The sequence below is a fragment of the Mus musculus genome, chromosome 5, assembly GCF_000001635.26.
Source record: "Mus musculus strain C57BL/6J chromosome 5, GRCm38.p6 C57BL/6J".
In the NCBI taxonomy this organism is placed as follows: domain Eukaryota; kingdom Metazoa; phylum Chordata; class Mammalia; order Rodentia; family Muridae; genus Mus; species Mus musculus.
Genome location: NC_000071.6, coordinates 131,804,899 through 131,825,470, shown reverse-complemented (window position 1 = coordinate 131,825,470; position 20,572 = coordinate 131,804,899). Strand labels below are relative to the sequence as shown.

Below are 20,572 nucleotides of genomic sequence, written 5' to 3'. Positions count from 1 at the left end.
GTGACCTCCACAGATCTTGAGTGACTGGCTGTTTGCAGCCTACTGTTCTGTGGGAAGCAGGATCTGCATCAGCAAGCATCTTTGGATGCTAACAAAATCCCCGGGCAGCTGAGAAGAAGCACTAGTGTATTATACTGGTCTGTTAACAATTGGCCCCAGGCACCCACCCTGAAGCCATTTGAGATAATGATGGGTGTGCACAATAGCCTGTGGTCTTCCATTAGGAAGAACAAAAGGAAGGAGTTGGGAAGAGCAGAGAGAAGGAAAGGGCAGAGAGAGAGGAAGAGAGGGAGGAAGAGAAAGAGAGAGGGGGGAGGGGAAGAAGGGGTGGAGCAAAAAATATGGGAGGAGGGAAGAGAAGGAAGGACAGAAGGAAGGAAGGGAGAATAAGAGAGGAAAAGAGAGGAGAGAGAGGTGGAAAGGAAGGAGAGAGGAAGGTAGAAGAAAAGAGAGGATGAGAAAAAGGGAAGGAGAGGTAAGAGTGAAATGGAAGGAAGAGGGAAAGGGAGAAAAGCAGAGGAAGGCAGGCAGGTCCTGATTCTGCATGCTTGTTGCTTGTCCCTGTGCAGTGAAGCTTGTCAGCAATACCCCCCACTGCCCCTTCCTGCTGCTCCTGCCAGGAGGACCAGCCAAGGCTTTTACGCAGGCGCTCACAGACGCCCCTGTTCCATGGCTCTGCCATTTGCTCAGTGGGGGGACGTTTTCTTAGCGGAGCAGCACACCGCTCTGCCTGAGGGATTGAGAACATATTGCTTGGCAGGTGGGCCCCGCTCAGACGCACTGACTGTTGTTTCAATGGTGACAGGGAACATACATCACGAGGGCCCATTATGCCAGTGTAAATCCATGGTAACCTGCTCAAAGGGCTGCAACCAACTAACAAAGTATTTGGGTCTTAATAGGTGATATTTTAAAGATACATAATTGGGATCTGGGAAGTAATGCTGTGTGTCAGGCCACTCTTTTAGTCATCTTAACAGAAGCTGGGCCTCCAGAACAATACCACTCTTGTGGAGCCATGAGCATAAAGATGACAGAGATGGAGTTCCAGCGCCTCTGTAGGCAGCTAGGTAGGCCATGGCTGTTGCCCAGATCTCACCCAGCAGGGAAAGCAGCCCTCAGTTCTGAGGCCTTCTCTCTATTCATTGGCACTCGACATTGATGGACAGAGAAACCCCTGGGATGCCAAGTGGATGATGTCAGAGTTCTCCACAGTTTCTCATGGGAGCCCAGTAGGACTGAGAGCTTGGTTTGGCATTAACTGGTGGGCAGGCTAGCCTCTAAGCAGACACCTAACGCCGTTATCAAGTGGAGATGGTAGGGACTAAGGAGATGGCTTGGTGCTGAAAGGGCTAACTGCTCTTGAAGAGTACCTGGGTTCCATTCTAGGCACCCTCGTGGCATCTTACAACCATCTATTTGTAACTACAGTTCCAGCAGATCCTTCATCCCTCTGACATTCATAGGCACCAAGCATGCACCTCATACACATTCATTCATTCATTCATTCATTCATTCATTCAGGGAAAACACTCATTCACATAAAAATGAACCTTTTTTTTTTTTTTAAAAAAGCAATGTCTCCATTTTCCCTGTAGAATCCAATAAGATACTGAAATATTAGTTATAATTAATCGTGTGTCTGTGTGTGTGTGTGTGTGTGTGTGTGTGTGTGTGTGTGTTGAGACAAGGTATCACTGTGCACCCCTGGCTGCCTTGGAACTTGCTCTGTAGACCAGGCTAACCTCGAACTTGTAGAGATCTGCCTGCCTCTGCTTCCCAAGTGCTGGCACTAAAGGTATGTACTACTATGCCAAGCTGTAAAACTTATAACTGGATTTAGAGTCATCTAGATGGTAACACCTCTGGGCTTGTCTCTTGAGGCTGTTTGCAGAGGTACCTCACAGAGGGAGGAGGACTTATCTTGCATGTTGGTGGCAGGTTGTGATCCTGGACTAGACGAAAAGGAAAGAAAGAGAAAATAACGTAAGGACCAGTATTTATCTGTCTCTGCTTCCTGCTCTGCCCAGATACAAACACTCCTGAAAACCGTGCCTTTCCTACCCGTACCATCTCAAACCCCAGTCAGGAATAAACCCTTTTTCACTTACATTTTCTCATCAGATAAATGTTCATAACAAGGAGAAAAGTAACCAGCATTGAGGTCCATGAACAAAATGTGAAGGCTGGGTGTGTTCCCGTGGGAAGGAGGTCCACCTGGCTGGCAGCAACATGGAGAAGTCTGTCCACCATACCTGTTTCCAGGAGACAAACTCTCCCAGAGTTTTCGGAATAGAGTGTCAGTGGTACTTTTTGTACACATCCCTACAGGGGTTGTCTTTGTTCTCAATCATGGTCCACATTCCTTATTATCCACAGCCTGTGTTCCTGCACTCCCATACAGCAGACTTAGTTTTGTGTGTATGTGGTGAGGGGTGGGAGGGAGAGAGGTGTGTGTGATACAAAATTTAGGCAACAGCAACTTAAGTGAGAAAGGGTTTATTTGTTATAGCCCATTGTGGTGGCTGGAACTTGAAGGGTCTGGTCATCATATTTCCAGAATCAAGAGCAGAATGCAAAGACTGCACACACTTGCTTACTTATTTGTTTGCTTTTCCTCGGCTCACCTTATACAGCTCAGGGCCCTCCACCTAGGAAGTAATGACTGCTTCAGTTTACATACTGAAGATCATCCCCTATAAACACACCTCCCAGGCCAGCCTGATCTGGAGAAGCCCTCATTTAAACACTTTTCCGGCATCTCCAGTCCATTTGACAACTACAACTTACCGCCAGGCCTCCCTCATGTCATCCTTAATATACTTCTGTCTCTGCATTCAACCGACTCTTCAGAGAGACGGGTTACCCATGCTCTCCTTGCTTAGACAGGAGCAAGGAGATATCAAGGGAGACACCCATCCCCAGGGTAGCCATTCGAAAGAAGGTCATTGTGGAGTTCTTGCTATCGTCCCTTTACTTTCCTCTAACAAAATTTTAATGCTGGTATTTCTACCAGTCACGTTGGTTAATGTTACAGCTGACTGGTAGAGGTTTAACTGAACTACCATCCTACCAGACAAGGAAGCCAGTACCACCTTGGCTCAGTATGTGGGGAAACAGTGTCTTTTCTCTCATGCTAGAGTGGGAGTTGGTTACTAAGAGCATGGTAGAAACTGTGTTCCTGAAATGGGTCTGGTGGCATAGGCCCGTCATGTTAGCTACTCAGGATGATAAACTGAAAAGGTTACAAGTTCTAGGCTAGCTTGGGGAACATAATGAGACCCTATCTCAAAACTAAATGTAAAAGGAGTGCCAGGAATGTAGGCCAATGGTAAGGCACTGACCTAGAATCCACCAGGTATGAAACAAGGGCATGGCTCAGTTGTAGAGCACTTGTCTAGAACCCCACAGTGAGGGGCTGAAGGCATGGATTAGTTAAGGAATAGAGCATGGTTCTGTAGTAGAGCACTTGCCCCAAATCTGATACAGACCCTGCCTAGAATCCCCCAGTGAGGGGCAGGGGGTGTGGTCAGGGATAGAGCTCCTGTCTAGAATCCCCCAGTGAGGTACCAGCATGTAGCTCAGGGGTAGAACACTTGCTGAGGATGTTCAAGGTCCTGAATGAAAATATTGAGACCTAAGACTTTTTTAACTAGGAGAGTCATGATGAAGCCGATTATGAATGTGAGATGTAGCAGTGAGTGTTGAAAGAATTGTGCTCCAGTAGCCTGGCTCATGGCCATCATTTTGAGGGACTTGGGCTTCATCATACCCCACAGAGGCTGCCATCCCCTCTGCCAGCTGCCATGTGCCCTGGAGTTTGTACTCAGCAGTATGGAGAGTTTTGTCACAGCTGCTTGCCAGCTAGAGAAGTTTCGTAACAACGTACTTTGGTGTTCTTTTGCTTCTCCTTTGTTCTTATTTATGGTGTATGTCTTTCTGTGGTGTGTGTGCCTGTGTGTTTGCACCTGCAAGCTCCCGTGCTGAAGCTTGAACAGGACATCAAATGCCCTGTGCTAGCACTCTCTTCCTTAGGGCCTTCAGACAGGCTTTCTCACTGAAGCTCCGGTCAGGCTGGCAGCCAGCAAGTCTCAGACATAAAGCGCCAAATTTTTTTATGTATGGAAAGGCAATTTATTCATTACACTTACACATTCATAAATTCTATTCCTGCAGCCTCATTTTTCTCAAAAATAACTTTATTGAGACATGGTTTGCATACCATAAAATTGACCTTCGAAGTTCATCTTCCTGTCTCTGTCTCCTACAATGCCAGGCTTGCTAACAAGTGGATCCCAAGCCAGCTTTGTATATGGGCACGGGATTTGAACTCAGGTCATCATGCAAGGGCACTTTCGTACTGAGCCATCTCTTGAGCCTTAGGATTAGATAGACTATTCTGTCTTTTGATATTGGAGGCTCTGAGGCCCATGGTAGAACCTAAGAGTTTACATTTGTGAGGTATACAACCAGTCCTAAGTGCGACTTGTCAGGATGCAGTATTAATTAAAATTCTGCACAGCAAAGCTCAACCCAGCAAATGGTCCAGTGCACATGCTGCCATGGGTAATGACAGGGTCCTCTGACTCCTCCTCTCCCTTCTCCTCAGACAGACTGCCTTTAAAATATTGTTATGTGTTAGATGGATGGTCTGAGGAGTCTTCAAACTCCTTCAAAACAAAATTTTGTGTATGGAAAGAAAACTCATTCCATATATTTACACTTTCATAATAAATTCTACCCCTGAAATATTATTTTCCTGGAAAATAGCTTTATTGAAAGATGGCTCAGATGCCATAAAGTTCGCCTTTTAAAAACACACAGTTGAATGACTGTTAGTATATTCAGACATTTAGTAGCTCAGATGACTGTCACTGCTACTTACTGCCTGCCATTTCCATCAGTGACAAGGAAACACTCTTGATTTTCTCATACTTTTATTTTATTTTTCCTTTTTCTGATGAACCAGTTATCCTAAGTTCCCATGTCAAAAGCACTCTGCTATATGAGTCATCTCTGTCTCTGTCTCTGTCTCTGTCTTTCTCTGTCTCTGTCTTTCTCTGTCTGTCTGCCTCTGTCTGTCTCTCTGTCCACAGTTATGTATGTCTGTGTATGGATAGGTACACTTGAGTACAGGAGCCTATGGACACCAGAAAAAGGCATCAGTTCTTCTGGAGCTAGAGTTAGAAATGGCTGTGATCCATTGGATGTGGGTGCTGGGAGATGAAGAGCAATACACACTCATAACCACTGAGCCCCGACATTACCAACTCACAGAGTTGCCCCAGCTTGCCTGCAGGATTAATAAGCATGCTAGTCCTATGATCCTTCTCAGACTTACTTTGTTCTCATTCATCTGAATAGTTTCATGTTCACCCCTGTGTCTAAGATGATCCCTTGCTTTGTGTCTTCTGGTCCTTCCAGCTTTCTCCAGAATCGGCTGTTGCTTGTTTCCTTGATTTCTCTCGTCTACTTAGAGTAACATTCCACATTCACAAATTTTAGCATCCGCTGACCTCCTGATGCCCCTTCGAGTTCCCCAAGCTACTCTCCCATCTCTTTACCACAAGTCCTTTAGAAAGCACAGTTTGCACGCTGGGTATCTTTCCCACCCACTCTTAGCAAGCTTCTTGTGCTCATCTTTCTGCCTTCGTTGCTTGACTATGATTTCTCTACGTGCAATTCATGGCACCATCTCATTTCCAAATCCCAGCCCATGACCATAAGGTGACGCGACACTCTTTTGACAACCATTTTATCCTTTGGCTTCTGCACCTTTGACTTCAGTGTTCAGTGCTTTTCCCGAGTGTAGCTGCCCACTTCTATCACACTCTTTCTATTTTCTCCTCGCCGATTCTCGTAGCGCCATATGGTTCCTCTCTGTGTGGATAGAGTCCAGAATCTCTTCACCACTCCGATGTCCTGCCAGCTCTCCAACTCATCACTTACAACAGAACTCACACGCTGGCAGATGCTGTCTTGCTGAGTTCCTGCCACGGCGCAACCCACGTCGGAAGCCGGACATCTATCACCTCCGTGTCTGCCAAAGATGACAGCCATCGTGTAGTCAATAGCTCTTGGGTTCCATCTTGGCTGAGACTCTCCATCCATCATCCCTGCTTCTCTTTGTCCTCATCTAGGTCCAAGGCTTCACTCCTGTTCTCTAGACTGTCACCAGACATGCCTCTCACCCTGTCCCATTCCATTTTAACACGGCTGCCAAGTCGTCGTCATTCTCCAACGACCTGTTGTTATGTTGCTTCCTTAACCAACAGTCTTTCAGATCCCTCAAACCTTCTGATCTCTTAACTGAGCGTTCACATAGCTCCTATCTTTCCAGCTTTGTTTCTCATTCTTCCGCACGGCCTCTGTGTTGTAGCATAAGCAAAACTGGAACCCTTCTTTACCGTGTTTCTAGGTTCTAAGCACCAACACGTCTGTCTTAGTTAGGGTTTTACTGCTCTGAGCAGATCCCATGACCAAAGAAACTCTTATAAGGACAACATTTAATTGGGGCTGGCTTATAGGTTCAGAGAGGTTCAGTCCATTATCATCAAGATGGGAGCATGTCAGCATCCAGGCAGGCATGGTGCAGGAAGAGCTGAGAGTTCTACATCTTCATCTTAAGGCTGTTAGTAGAATAGTGACTTCCAGGCAGCTAGGATGAGGGTCTTAAAAGCCCACACCCACAGTGACACCCTATGCCAACAAGCCCACACCTTCTAATAGTGCCACTCATATACAAACCATTGAAATATCTTATAGATTTAATCTAAAATGTCCTTTGTTTTCACGACTGTTTACACTCTATTTTGTTCATACTCATTATGCATAATAGTAGATTTCAGGTGACATTTCTATATATGTATATGAATATATTTTAACAATAGTCACCACCCACAACCCTTTCTTGTCCTCTTTCTCTCTGATCCCCGTCTTTCTCCCATACTCTTCTACTTTTATGCCTTCTTTTTGTATGTGTTCCAATGAGCTTAACTAGGGCTCTTTATAGGAGCATGGTGAAGGCTTATTTACAGGAGCACAAGCTCTTTGTCAGTCCTTGCTCCACCAAAGAAAATGACTCCACCACAGTAACACGGAGCAGTCAGGTGAGGTCCTGAAGAAGGGGGCAGGGCCTCGTGATCCACTTCCCCTTAACTGTCCATACATCCTCAGGGAGCAGCCTGTGACACCCCTCCATTCCAGCAACTGTTAATTGTCTGTAGATACTCTGGAAAGAGTGGGGATATAAGAGCTGAGCCACTTCCCTTGCTAGCAACTGGTAACTGTCTATGGATTCTCCGGGAGGGTCAGACAGGGCCCTAGACACTCATCCCACTCCATAATGGGTTGTTTACCTTTGTCTCAGCTCTTAAGTGTTAACATTCTTTCATCTCAGCGAGATCTTGTTAAAATACATTTTCTTGCTCCTTTGGAGTTCCAGAATTCCTCACCTACGTCTATGTAAGTAACAGGAAAGGATGTTTTGTTCTATTCAATTTTATTTACTTGTGTGTGTGGGGGCGGGTCATTGGGGGAATGTGGAGGTCGAGAGAAAATGTGCAGGTCTCAGTTCTGACCTTCTATGTTGGTTCTGGGGATGGAACGCAGGTCATTAGCCTTGACAGCAAGTGCCTTTGCCATCTTCCAGGCCTGGATTTTTCACACTTTGTCTTCGATGGCAGTTATTCATGTACTTGTCACGTGTGGTCCTCATAAACAGGACCTGTGTCTTTCCCATTGTCATATCTCCTAACACAGCAATAGTATACCACTTGATGTCATATACTCTAAGTATGTATTGATTGAGTGAATGAATCCTTTTCGCCTCTGTAAAAATCAGAAATTATGAAAACTTGAACTTGGTGGGTGACAGTCATTTAAGTTACTGTCAAGACAATTCTGAATAATATGTGAACTCAGATTTTTTTTTTAGTCAACTGAGGTTCAAGGGTTGAGTATAAGGAAGAGTGCCTGCCAGCATTCATACCCTGCAATACTCATGTGTGCAGACTGTGGAGGGTCGCCATTAGCGGGTCCTTTATCACATGATCCTCTATGGTGTTATATGCTTAAGGCTTTCTCTATGGCTCTATGAGCATGGCGGTCTCTCTATGCTTTTGTAAGCTTGTGAAAACAACATTACACTTATAATTCAATTTATATTGGGATAAAGCGCATTCTGGGGAGTTTGGGTGGCTTAAGCAGTGACCTGGTCCAGCCTGGCCTCTCCAGTTCTAGGCATGGCATTGACCTCTGTCTTCTCTTGGAATCACTCTTCTCCCTCTGCTGGAAGGAGGTCGGTGACTCCCTTGAGCTCCAAATGGCAAGTGCCTCAAAAACAGCCAAATGGAAATTGTGATTTCACTGAACTCAGAACCAAATCTTCATTTTTTTTTTTCTTTATAGAAACATTTTGTGTGCCACATGCCTTGGGAGCCAAAACGAAATCATACTTTGGCTCGCCGCTCTACCTTGCTAAGCTTAGACACTGTAAATACCCTCCTCTTCTCTCATAACATTACATATTTTCACGAATTCATCATAAAGGAGCCACTTTGTAGGTTTGGCTGGTACCAGTGAAAACTTCATTTTCTATTTCACAGCAACTTTTCAGTGGAGGAAAAAAAAAAGTGGGGGGAGCTATGTTGAAAGATTTGGGTTCACCATCAAGATACTGATGCCTGCAGATAGAGCTATATAGAAAACAGCAAGAAGAATGCAAAGATGCTCACATAGACTCTAGGTGACTAGTCTTCCTTGGAGAACATGAGTAAAATAGAGGATCCACTTTCATCTTGATGTATGAATTAATTCCAAAGTGTATCGTATTTTAGGAATGTTCTTCTGCTGTCCTGATTCACCTTAAACTTGTCAACATACTGAATAAGAGAGAGATGTTTGCATTATTTGTGGATAGAAGTCCCTGTCACTTTGAATAATAGAAATTAATGGTTCTTAGACTTTGGTGTATATCACAGTCCCATGAAGGCCACAGTGAATACATGCTGGAGGGCTGAGGGTGTGGTAAACCTCTTGCCCAGAATTTTCCAGAGAGGGATTGTGGGTGTGTATCAGTGGGGACAGCACCTGCCTCCTAGATTCTCCCAGTGAGGGCTTGGGGCATAGTTCCATGGTAGAGCATATGGTTAGAATCTCCCAGTGAGGTGCTGTGGATGTCACTCAGTAGTAGAGTTTTTGTGTAGAACCCTCTACAAAGAACTGGGGATGTAGCTTAGCCATAGAGCACTTGCCTAGAATCCCCCATTGATAGGCTGAGGCCACAGCTCAGTGGTAGAACTTATTCCTAGCATGTACAAAATCTTGAATTAAATCCTTATTACTACCAAACACACACACACACACACACACACACACAGTAAAAATGTTGTTAGACCTCTCACTGCAAGATATTCTGGTTCAGTATTTATAGGTTAAGACTCTTTACAGTTTGTAGTATGTGTCACCACATCCTAAAAAGGTGTCCATATTAGTTTTAAGAAATACCGTATATATATTCAAGATTGACTTTGCACTCCTGATCTTCCTACCTCCACTTCAGTAGTTCTGAGATTGTAGTCATGTACTACCACACCTAAAGAGGAGGCCAGAGAGAACAACTATTGGTTTTGTTTGTGTTTAGTCAAGAGTTCTCGTCTAGAATTTCTTTTGCTGTCATTCAGCGTATCTTTCATTAGCCCTGCTTCCTCCCTGGTGTGATCCTGCTGCCTCATCCCCCAAGGGCTTCCTCAGTCCCAGCTCTGTGCAGGTATCACAAAGACCTTCCTAGCTCCCCAGATAAAACTGCTTCTGGGAGATAACGCACTGACTCATGACAGTAGTCAGGGTCTGATGAGAGAGAGCTCAGTTGGTTCAGTGTTTGCCTATTAAGACTGGGGACCCAAGTTTGATCCCCAGAACCCACATTAAAAAAAGGAAAGGGAAGAAAAGAAAAGGAAAAAAAAGAAGGGAAAAAAGAAAAAAAAAGTAGGTGGCTCAACCTTATAAATATCTCAAGCTTGTAATCTTAGCACCAGTGGGGAGGCAGAAACAGGTGGATCTGTGAGGCTTGCTGGAGAGCCTGTCTAACTGAATAGGTGAGGCCCAGTAAGATGGACAGCCATTGAAGAATCCTAGCTAAGGTTAGCCTCTGACCTACACATGCATGTATAATCGCATGTACATACATGAAATACATTCAGTTTTTAAAGATGTGTGTGTGTGTGTGTGTGTGTGTGTGTGTGTGTATGCACACTCGTGTGCACGCTATAAAGCATGCGCAGAAGTTGAGAGTCAACTCTGTGGGTTCAGTTCTCTTCTACCATGTGAGTTCTGGGAGTCAAACTCATGTTTGCCAGGTTTGTGTGTCAAACATGTTTCCCAGTCCACCACAAACAATGCGTATTTTTAAAAGATAAAATTAATTGCACGATTGATCACTTTCCAAACTAGTCAGGTGCCTTTGCAGCATCCTGAGCCTGCCAACCCTGCTAGAGCGAGTTCTTGCAGTTTGCAGCTGTCTGTACAGCCACAGATAGGAGCTCCTGCTGCCGAGGCCTGGCCTACTGTCTTCCCCACTCTCTGTTCCCTCAGCCTAGGAAACTACCCAGCCCACTGGAAGCGCTCCAATTTTTTTTTTAAATGAATGACAGCACAGACTCATCCCAGAGCCATAATCTCCGAAAACATTTGCGCATGTTTCGAGTTTTGTGCCTGCGAATATCTTACAAACATTTTCCAGATTTAATTGAGGCTTCTGGGAAGTCTTGCTGTGTTTTTTTTCTTGCAAAAATAGAAGGTCGTTACCAGGAAGTCTTAGCATACCATATTTATCTGGTGAGTTTTGAAAATACTGAGTCATGGGACTAATGACTCAACATAGTATTTTCCAAACTGTGAGATAATCTTTGGACTTTGCGAGATTATTATATTAAGTGTACTTTGAGTCTGTCAGTGAAAAAAATAAATAAAAAAGCCTGTATTTTCACATCAGAATTCAAAGAACATCTGTTGAGTATTGGAAATAACATATTTTGAAAACCAACCAATGCGTGCTCCGCCTGCTTCCGCCTGCTAACTGTGGCTGGTCCTTCTGATAAGATTGTGTGGAGACACTCCAGCTTTGACAACCCCACCATTGTTTGGCCACTTGCTGTCTTCCAGACATTGCTCGAGCTCGTGTGCGTGTGTGTGTATGTGTGTGTGTGTGTGTGTGTGTGTGTACAGCTGTGTGTCACGGCCAGATGTCTTATTAACTCACTTACCACCTTGTTTTTGAGGCAAGGTCTCTGACCTGGAGCTCATGTGGACTAGACAGACTAGGCTCCTTCGCCACTGAGCTTCGGGAAGCCCATCTCTGCTTCTGCAGCATTGCAGGTTAGCATGGTGATAACAAGGACACACCACCATGCCCAGCTTGCTTATGTGCTTTCTAGAGACTAAACACATATTTTGATGTGCTGGGAATACAGTTCTACTAACAGAGAACTCGTCTAGAATGTACAGCCCTGGGTGCCATCCACGAGCACTTAACACACCAGGCATGGTAGCATATACATGTAATTCCAGCACTAGGGAGGTGGAGGCAGGAGGATCAGAAATTCAAGCTCGTCCTTGAATGCATAGCAAGTTATGGCCTCAAGCTTGTCTAGCAAATGTTTTGCCCACTGTGCTGTCCTCCCTGCCCTCTTCCTGTAATCTTTAGAAGCCATTCACCCTTCCAACGACAGGCCTCATGTGAGAGTGTCAGTTTCTTGTTTTATGGTGGGATTAGAGGAGAGACCAGTTTCTGGGTGACTCAGAACCGTGGAGGATGGGGTGACGAGGTTTGCCAGTACAGCTGTTCTCACCACCAAGGAGAAGAGCCCTCGGCTGGGAGCTGGGCTTTTCCTTACAGAGGCAGCAGCCCACCTCTGTCCTCCAGGCTGGTTCTCACCTCCTGTCAGCTTTTCCCCTCGCCCATCTCATTTGGTCTCGTTAGCACTCTTCCATACTGAGTAAGCACCATATGTCTTCTCTGAGAACTGGCTTCTAGAGTTCCCCAGGAAATGTCTACTGACAAGGGTGGGAGGAACATGGTGTCCTGCCAGCCAGCAGTCCTCGCCAGAGTGGCCAGCTTCAGAGCCCTGCCTTCTGGGGTTCATCTGCTCCACAGGTGAGGTTTGTCCTGAAACATGACCCCAGGTTAACTTTGACAATTTTAGGAGTCCCAGGAAGTAACCTGCAGGGTGCTTGGCTCTTGTGAATGGCAGAAAGCTAAGGATAGAGTCTTGTTTAGCATTCAGTCCTCTGTCAGGCTGTATCCCACATGATATGCCTCCTTTACCTTCTTGGCACTGTTGTCATGGAGAAGACAGCACATGGGATCATAAAAGAGAAATTGGGGGTTAGAGAGCTAGCTGAGTGCTTAAGGAGATCTCTTCCAGAGGACCTGAGTTCAGTTCCCACACCCTTGTTGAGCAGCTAACAACTGCCTTTAACTTTCGTTCCAGCATACCCATGCTCTTCTCTGGCCTCCTCAAGCACCGCACTGCCTGCACATGCCCACACAGAGACACCGATGCGCGCCTATGCATAATTTTAAAGGTGGGGGCTGGGATCTTGCTCTTTCCTTGTTCTCGTCTGGCTCCCCGGTGCCAAGAAAAATAATCGACAAATATGTTCTGCTTTTGAAAGAATTTGGTTTCTGTAATTCACAGCTCACACTCCCCGTTCAGCCTTCAGTGCTTGTCTCCTTTGAAAGCCTGGTTGTTGAGCATCCAATTTGTCTCTTTTCTTCTTCACTTTGCTGCTCTTTTCTTGCACTGGGGCTGTCTCTTTATCAAGAACAGACAGAGGGTGAGCCCGTGACACCTCAAGGCAAGCAGCAGCTTGAAGCATTTTCTGGATTCACCTTGACATCTTTTCAACAGAGAAGAAAAGCAAGGGTTGAGAACCTGTTCTATTCATTTAGGAATCAGCAGCTGCCTCTCAAAGCTGCTCCACAAACAGGCTCGTTGGTTGTTATTGCATGATACCTGTCTCCCTAAGGTTTTCTTAGTTGTTTTGAAAGGACAGCTATTTTCCATTCCCTTAAGAATTTACACCTGGCTTTGGCATGTGTGCATGTGTATGCACATATACGTGCACATATGTGTGTTGTTGCTCAAATTTCAGTGGTAGGCCAAGCCTCTTAGTTGCTTTTGACCCTACATATCATTATCAGTGTTTATGCTAATAATAAGGGCTAGGAATATGGCTCAGTACTGGAACTGCGTGCCATAGCCACACACACACACACACACACACACACACACACGGGTGGAATAGGCCAGTGGGCAAATGAACCTGACAACATAAGTTTGATTCCTTGGATGCACATAATGGAAAAAGAAAACCAACCCCATCATGTTGTCCTAAGACCTACACATGTGCACCTTGGTATGGACACATTTGTGCACATGCATATAGACACATGCACATGTACACACCACACATACACAGAGAGTAGGGAGCTAATTTAAGACAAAATTTTAATCTATGTGCTTGGGAAATGACTCAGTGGGGAAAAGTACTTGCTGGACAAGCCTAAGGACCTGAGTTCAAATCCCCAGAACTTACATAAAAGGGTAGACATAGCTCGATAGGTCTGTAACCCCACCATTATGGACTGTGGAGACAGGAGGATCACTGGGACTTACTGGATGCCAGCTGTTTAGTGTCAGACCATGTCTCAAGGGAAGAAAATGGAGAGCAGTATAGCAGGATACCCAGTATCCTGCTCTGGCCTCTATTCATCTACATACAACTGCACATGCACACACACACACACACACACACACACACACACATACACACGTTCTGTAAGATCATCAGTGCCAGAGTCCTGCCATGTCCTGTATACAGTTCTGGATACACAAGAATGTGGGTGAACATTTTGCAAATGCTTTTCTCCTGATCTCTGGAATCTTCATTTGCTTGGTAATGTATGTGTATGTATGTATGTATATATATATATATATATATATATATATATATATATATATATATATATATATATTTTTTTTTTTCCCTCTGTGTAGCTCTGGCTGTCCTAGAACTCACTCTGTAGATAGACCAGGCTGGCTTTGAACTCAGAGATCTGTCTGCCTCTGCCTCTCGAGTGCTGGGATTAAAAGTGTTTACTGTATACTGCCACCCTGCCTTTTGTTTAGTTTGGTTTGGTTTAGTTTAGGTTGGGTTTTGGTTTTACGTTTTATTTATTTATTTTTTTTACATATTTTTATTTTAATGAAACCTAATTCACCCATCTTTTCTTTTATATATTATTCTCCCGGGACCAAATCTATGCCAGACATAAAGGGTTTTTGCTGTGTTTTTCTCTAGGTATGGCCTACCATTTTTTGCACTTAAATCTCTGATCCATTTTGAATTTATTTTTTTAAAATCTTCCTTAATGATGTTTAGTATTATGAGTGCAGTGCACACACAACCCCACCTGTCTGGTGAGCCTTTAGGCTGTTTGCAGGCTGTTTAGGAGACTGGTCTCTGGCATCATTTCATATGCAACTTCTTCCTTCTCTGTTCTAGTATAAATGGAGAGACTCTTAGACAGCTGTCAAGTCCAAAAGCCTTCTCCGTGTCTAATGTGTTCTCTCCATCCTTTCCACTGTAGAGTGACTGGAAGTTTCCCTTCACATGTCAACTATGCAGAACATTCCTTCATGGAGAGGCACCAGTTCTCTAAATGTATTCAGTATAGTTCCCATGAGGGCCTTTGTGATGAACACAGATCCACAATCCTTGCTCCTTATCAGTTGAGCGTCTCCACACATCACCTCTCACTGCCACATCAGCCGGTATATATAGTAGACCCCTCAGTAGCACACAGGAGAGGAGGAGGGATCCAGAACCCATAGACAAGAAATGGCAAAAAATCAAGGTAATATGTGTTATGAATGCAGTTGATATATGTAGATGGTATGTCATATTTACTGTCACAGAACACACACACATGAATAATGTTAAAATTTGTCAAAAATTTTCAAGTAACAAACAGCATACATAGTACTGTTGATAGTTAAGAGAAATGTAAATAAATGGAAAAGATAGGTTGTGGTTGAGTGATACCCAGAGAGCCCCCAAATTCTCAGAGGAGAAGATAAGGGGAGGATAGGGAGAAGACTGTGAGAGGGGGTGACCAGGAGGAAGGTGGTGAGTGGGATGTAAAGTGAATAAGTAAATAAAAAGTAATAATAATAAACAAAAATATAGATTATGGTTACGTTCTACTCACTAAAGTGCTTGCCTTACAAATGTGAGGACCTGAGATTGGATGCTCATACCCTTGTGGGAAAGCTAGGCTTGGATATGCGCATCTTTAATCCCAGTGCCTAGGGTATAGGAAGAAGGTAGGCATATCTTGGAGCTTACTGGCCAGCCAGTCGACTACTTAGTGAGCTCTAAGCCAGTGAAAGACCGTGTCTGGAGAATCAAGGTGAGCAGCACTTTAAGGAATGACAACTGAAGTTGTCCTCTATCTACCATATATGCACGTGTAGACACTTGAACATGTATGCACATGCGAATACAAAAGAGACAATGCACAAGCTAACTTCAGTGTGTACTGCACTGTAGAAATGCTTTTGTAGCATCTCCTGTTGCTATGGCAGTGGGCTCAAGTGTTTCGAGTATCTCCTTAAATGGAGATGAAATACTGATTGTTCATGTGCGGGTCTGGTTCCCTCACCCCACGGTCTCCCAACAATTATGTGTTGCAGCCAGAGTGATTTCTCCTTGCGTCCATGTGGTTTTTCACTGTAGAGAGTACATACAGCACATACATAGATGACTATATTATAGCAAATAAAATAGTCCATAGAAGGGTATTCAATATTAAGTTTGGAGAAAAACAAAAACTCCTGTGTTGAGTTTTTAAAACCTTTTAACTTATATTTTGGGGCAGGCAGGGGCAGTCACCACAGCCTAGTGGACAACTTGCAGGAGTTAGTCTCTCTCCAGTCCCCACTTCCACCAAGGGGATCAAACTCAGGCCCCATTGGGCTTGAAGGCAAATGTCTTTCTGCTCAGTCCTGCTGAGCTGTCTTACCATCTCATGGATATTTTAACTGCAGGGGACCAGGAACTTAGTGTCTCTATTCCCTGAGTCTTTCAAGACTCAACTGTAGAGACAAGGACTCAGATGTATCAGAGCCTGTATTTAACTCTTGTTAACTGTTTGAGAACCTTGTAGAAATCAGTATCATTAAAGGTCACCTTGAGGAGCCTTTGTCATGTCTGTGCATAAAACAGACTCAGCCAAATTGATGTACTCAGGAGGGAAAGGCAGATGAATCTCTCTGAGTTCGAACCCAGCCTGGTCCACGTAAAATTTCCAAGCCAGAAAGAGATATAAAGTGATACGCTGTCTCAAAAGAAAGTAAAACACTAAGCAAAACAAAAACAAACTCAAAACTATTGGTATCTTGTGTTTGTAGTGCCTTGGATTCTGTGTATGTGTGTGTGGGAAGGGGGTATGTATATGCAGGAATGCGTGTTGCATGTGAAGACCAGAGGACAACTTGAGTTACATTCCTCAGGTATCCTATCTTGACCCAGTGTCTGATATTTTACTGGGGGCTAGCCAGCTTGGGAGCCCCAGGGATCTGCCTCCGTCTCTACAGTGCTGAGATTGCAAATGTGCTTAGGTATGTATACACAGCCTTTCGGGGTTTTGACATGAGTTTGAGGGATAAGAGCTCAGGTCCTTGTGCTTACAGAGCATGCACTTTACTGACGGGGCCATCTCCCCAGCCCTGTGGTCTATCACACCCAATGCTCAGATCCTGTCTACGAAGGTCCCAATTCCAGCGAGTCAAGTTGTGTGATCGGGTGGAGAGGCTAAAATATCCAGGACCCAGACACAGCTTGGAATGACATGGCTAGGGAAGAAGTGGAGAACGCACCTGGGAAAATGCAAGCAGAGGTGGCAAGCTGTGCTGAGGTGGAGCACAATCTACATGGTGTGTGACCATGACAAGCCTCAAGGACCTTCAGGTCCTGTCACCTCTTCCCTCCCACCTTCCCCTGGAGGGAGGCCTGGATGCCCAAACCTCTCAAAGTTTGCCTGTATCAGCCTCACCTGGGAGCTTGTTAAAAAAACCACAAGCACCTTGGGCCCTTCCCACACCCACTCAATCCTAGTCTATAGGACAGGGTCAAGGCATCTGTATTTTTAACAAGCTCCCCAGATGATTCTAATGTGCACCCAAGTTGAGAAACCACCGCTTTAGAAGGTTAATCTGGCAACACTGTGCAAGATGGATTGGAGCCCAGAGAGCCTGGAGGTTCAGAACCACCAGGCAGCAATTGCAACAACAACCCCGGCAGGAGATAATGAGGTTGGGGGCTATGGGAGTGCAGGGGGGGGAGAATCAGATATGGGAGGTATTTTCTGATAAGCAGTCAGCAAAGACCTGGGTAACCAATTTAATGAGGAATGCAGGAGGCGAGAAGGGACCTCACAGATAATGTCAGGGTTTAGAGAAGCAGGCCTCCAAGGTGAAGAGATGAGTCACAGAACCTGCCTGGGGATCTTATTCACAGAACACCTCTTTGCCCTGGTCTTCACCTTTCACACCCATCTTCTTCCCAGATTGCTCTGGGGGAGGATCGATCCTATAGTTAGGGGGTAGGAAAGATTGCCTGGGTGACCACGTGGTTAAGAGCCGCTGGTTTTGATGCCTGTGACAGTCATGTTCCCGGATGATGAGAGATGAAGAAGGAGCGGAAGGGGCGGGCTCTGTTTGGATCTGACACATACATCAGTGCATTTCATAATGGCTTAAATCCTCCTATTCAAAATTCATTGACGCATCCCAGAGTCTGACAGGCTTTTACATATTTCCCACCCTCCAGGTTTCTGATGAGCTCCTAACCCTTCCTTATATGTATCTGGCCCACCACAACCAAATAAGTTTTGTTGGGTTGGTTTTTGTTTGCTTGTTTTATGTTTAGGTTGGTTAGTTGGCTGGTTGGTTAATGGTTGTTATTGTAGTCACCCTTGTTGTTGTTGTAGTTGTTGTTGTTGTTACGGGGCCCAGGGGTGACTAATTTGGTGAAGTCCAGTGGCTTGAGTTGAGTGCTGTAACCCTCATAGAAGTAGAAGGAGAGAATGCCACAGAATTGTCTTCTGACCCCAGCACATGGCACTTATGTCCACACACATAATGAATTTACATCCTTTCACACAATAATAGCAATAAATACTAATAATGTAAAATGTTAAATCAAAAACATTGTGCTTTGGGGGTCCTTGCAACCCTCAAAGTACCAGACATCCTGCCTATATTGTGGGATGCTATGCTTTGAAAAGAGGGCAGTACCCAGCAATGGGCAAATCTTAACTAAAAGAAAACAGATCAGATGAACGCATGTCTCAACCTAGGAAGTAAAGACACACTCAGATGCCCTTTAAGAAGCCACAGAATCTTGGTCCTTAGTGGCACTGTGATAAAGGTCAGCCACCCTTACACTGGTGGAACTCCACAGCTACTATGGCTGCTCAGATGGAAAGGAGTTGCACAAGAATTGTAGAGTTTGAATAGCCTCAGAAGTTATCTTACATGTTCTTAGAAGGATACTGGATCACCAAGAAATTAAGAGGTTGGCCAATGATGTGTAGCATAGTTGGTAAAGGGATTGCCAAGCACGCACAAAACCCTGGGCTCCGTCCCCAGCGTTGTAGAACAGGTATACTACACACCCAAGCTCCGCATTTTGCAGGTGAAGGCAGAAGGATCAGGAGTTCCAGACCATCCTTGGCTATATAGTGAAGTTGAGGATAGCCTGGTCTATGTGAGTCCCTGGTCTACATGAGAGAGTTAGTGTGTAAAGGGGAAAAAAAAAAGAAGGAAGTAAAGAAGATATGTCATCCCAAGTATCTATAGAATCTTGTGGGTTATAAAAAGACTGTAGTAGTTACCCTATCTGAACTTTCATTTCCTATTATAACAAAAGGATGGTGACAGCCACTTACCATAGTTAAACATTAACTATGAAGCACCCAACATGTAAACAACCCCCTCCCCCCACTCCCCACTAGTGCTTGTTGTACTAATTATGAATGGGTTTCATAGAAAACGTGCTTTCTCCTTCTTGTGACTGAAAGTCACCTCTCATTTGGGTTTTACATGTTTTTCCCATGAAGATTTGAAATCCTCTTGTTAATGACTTATCTTCTCTGAGGCATTTAGATCACGAGCTTGCTGAGTGTGCCTGGCACCAGGTTTGCAATAGGGAAGGAAAGTGCCCCACTAGCCTTTTCTTTACCAGCAGAATTTTACTGAGCCACCTTGGAAGAACGTGGTCTTCACAGACTCTTCAATCACAAAATAAAGAGAAGGGTGTGGGGAATTCTGAAGCCTTGGGAACAACACTTTCCCATATCTTGTCATATCCGCCCCAGGCAGACACCACTGAGGAGATCATGGGAGTCCGTTCCTCCGACCAGGAATTGAACCCAGGTCTTAGGACTTGGTGGCAAGTACCTTTATCCCCTGAGCCATCTCGCCAAGTTGCTAATTTAAATTCCATCTCCTAGGAGAAAAACATAGAAAGAGCCTGGCCTTCAGCTCACTCTATCTCCAGCTGTTTGTTGGCACTCGTGTGCCTTCCACAGCCCGGAGTCTCCTTCCCAGAGGCGACCCCCAGTATAAAAGGCACACTAGTGCTGGAGTCTTGGGGCTTCGATCTGCTTTCTTCTTCCTGCTTTCTCAAGGAAAGATACTGTTATGAGGGTAGGGTGTTTGGGGGCATCTCTCTGATTTCCTGCGGGGTCGTCTTGAGCACAGCCACAAAAGAATAAATAAGGAGGACTTGGCAGGATGGTTTGATGCAAAATTCATTGCAGCTTGGTTTGTATTCTGGACAGTTTGGGTCCTGTTGAATGTGGATGGAAATCGCAGGCCTCTCAGATCAACTCTTGTGTTTAGAGAGAGGGTTTGGAAGGAGATCAAAGCTGTCAGACTTCCGGCCTGATTCTTACAGAACTGATTTGAAGGAAGACTTGAAAACATTCACACCCAGGTTTGAAAACAAGATGCAGGAATTGGTCCAGAAAGCTTGGTGACATGAAAAAGCAGTTGTAAGGGAATTTGCTTTTGTTTTGAGCCTTTTTTTTTTTTTTTTAAAGAAAAAGAAATCCTGAGTGTCTTCAGCATATTTTATCCCTCCTTACTCTCCCTATTTTCTTTAATGCTTTTCTTGTTTTAGAACACTATGTAAAATTCAAGTGGAAATCTATCATCTGTTTTCTATCCCCCGGCTTTTAGTAGGCATGGGGGTCTTACAGAAGTGAGCAGAATATGTGAGTGATATCAGGATAGGAACTCAATGAAGCACTTGAAGCAGAAACCATGAGAGAATGCTGCCTACTGGCTCAAAAGCTCCTGTTGAGCTAATTTTGTTATACACTTCAGGATTCCCTGTTCAGGGAATGGTGCCGCCCACAATGGACTGAGCCATCCTATATCTGTTAATCAAGACCATTCCTCCACAGGATGAATTTTTGCTTTCTAAATGTAAGATACTAGTG

General features: G+C 44.7%; 1 protein-coding gene across 1 annotated transcript in view; it reads left to right on the top strand.

The window, feature by feature from the left end:
* Auts2 (autism susceptibility candidate 2) overlaps nt 1-20,572 on the top strand; it is a 1,105,888-nt gene that overhangs the window by 717,750 nt on the left and 367,566 nt on the right.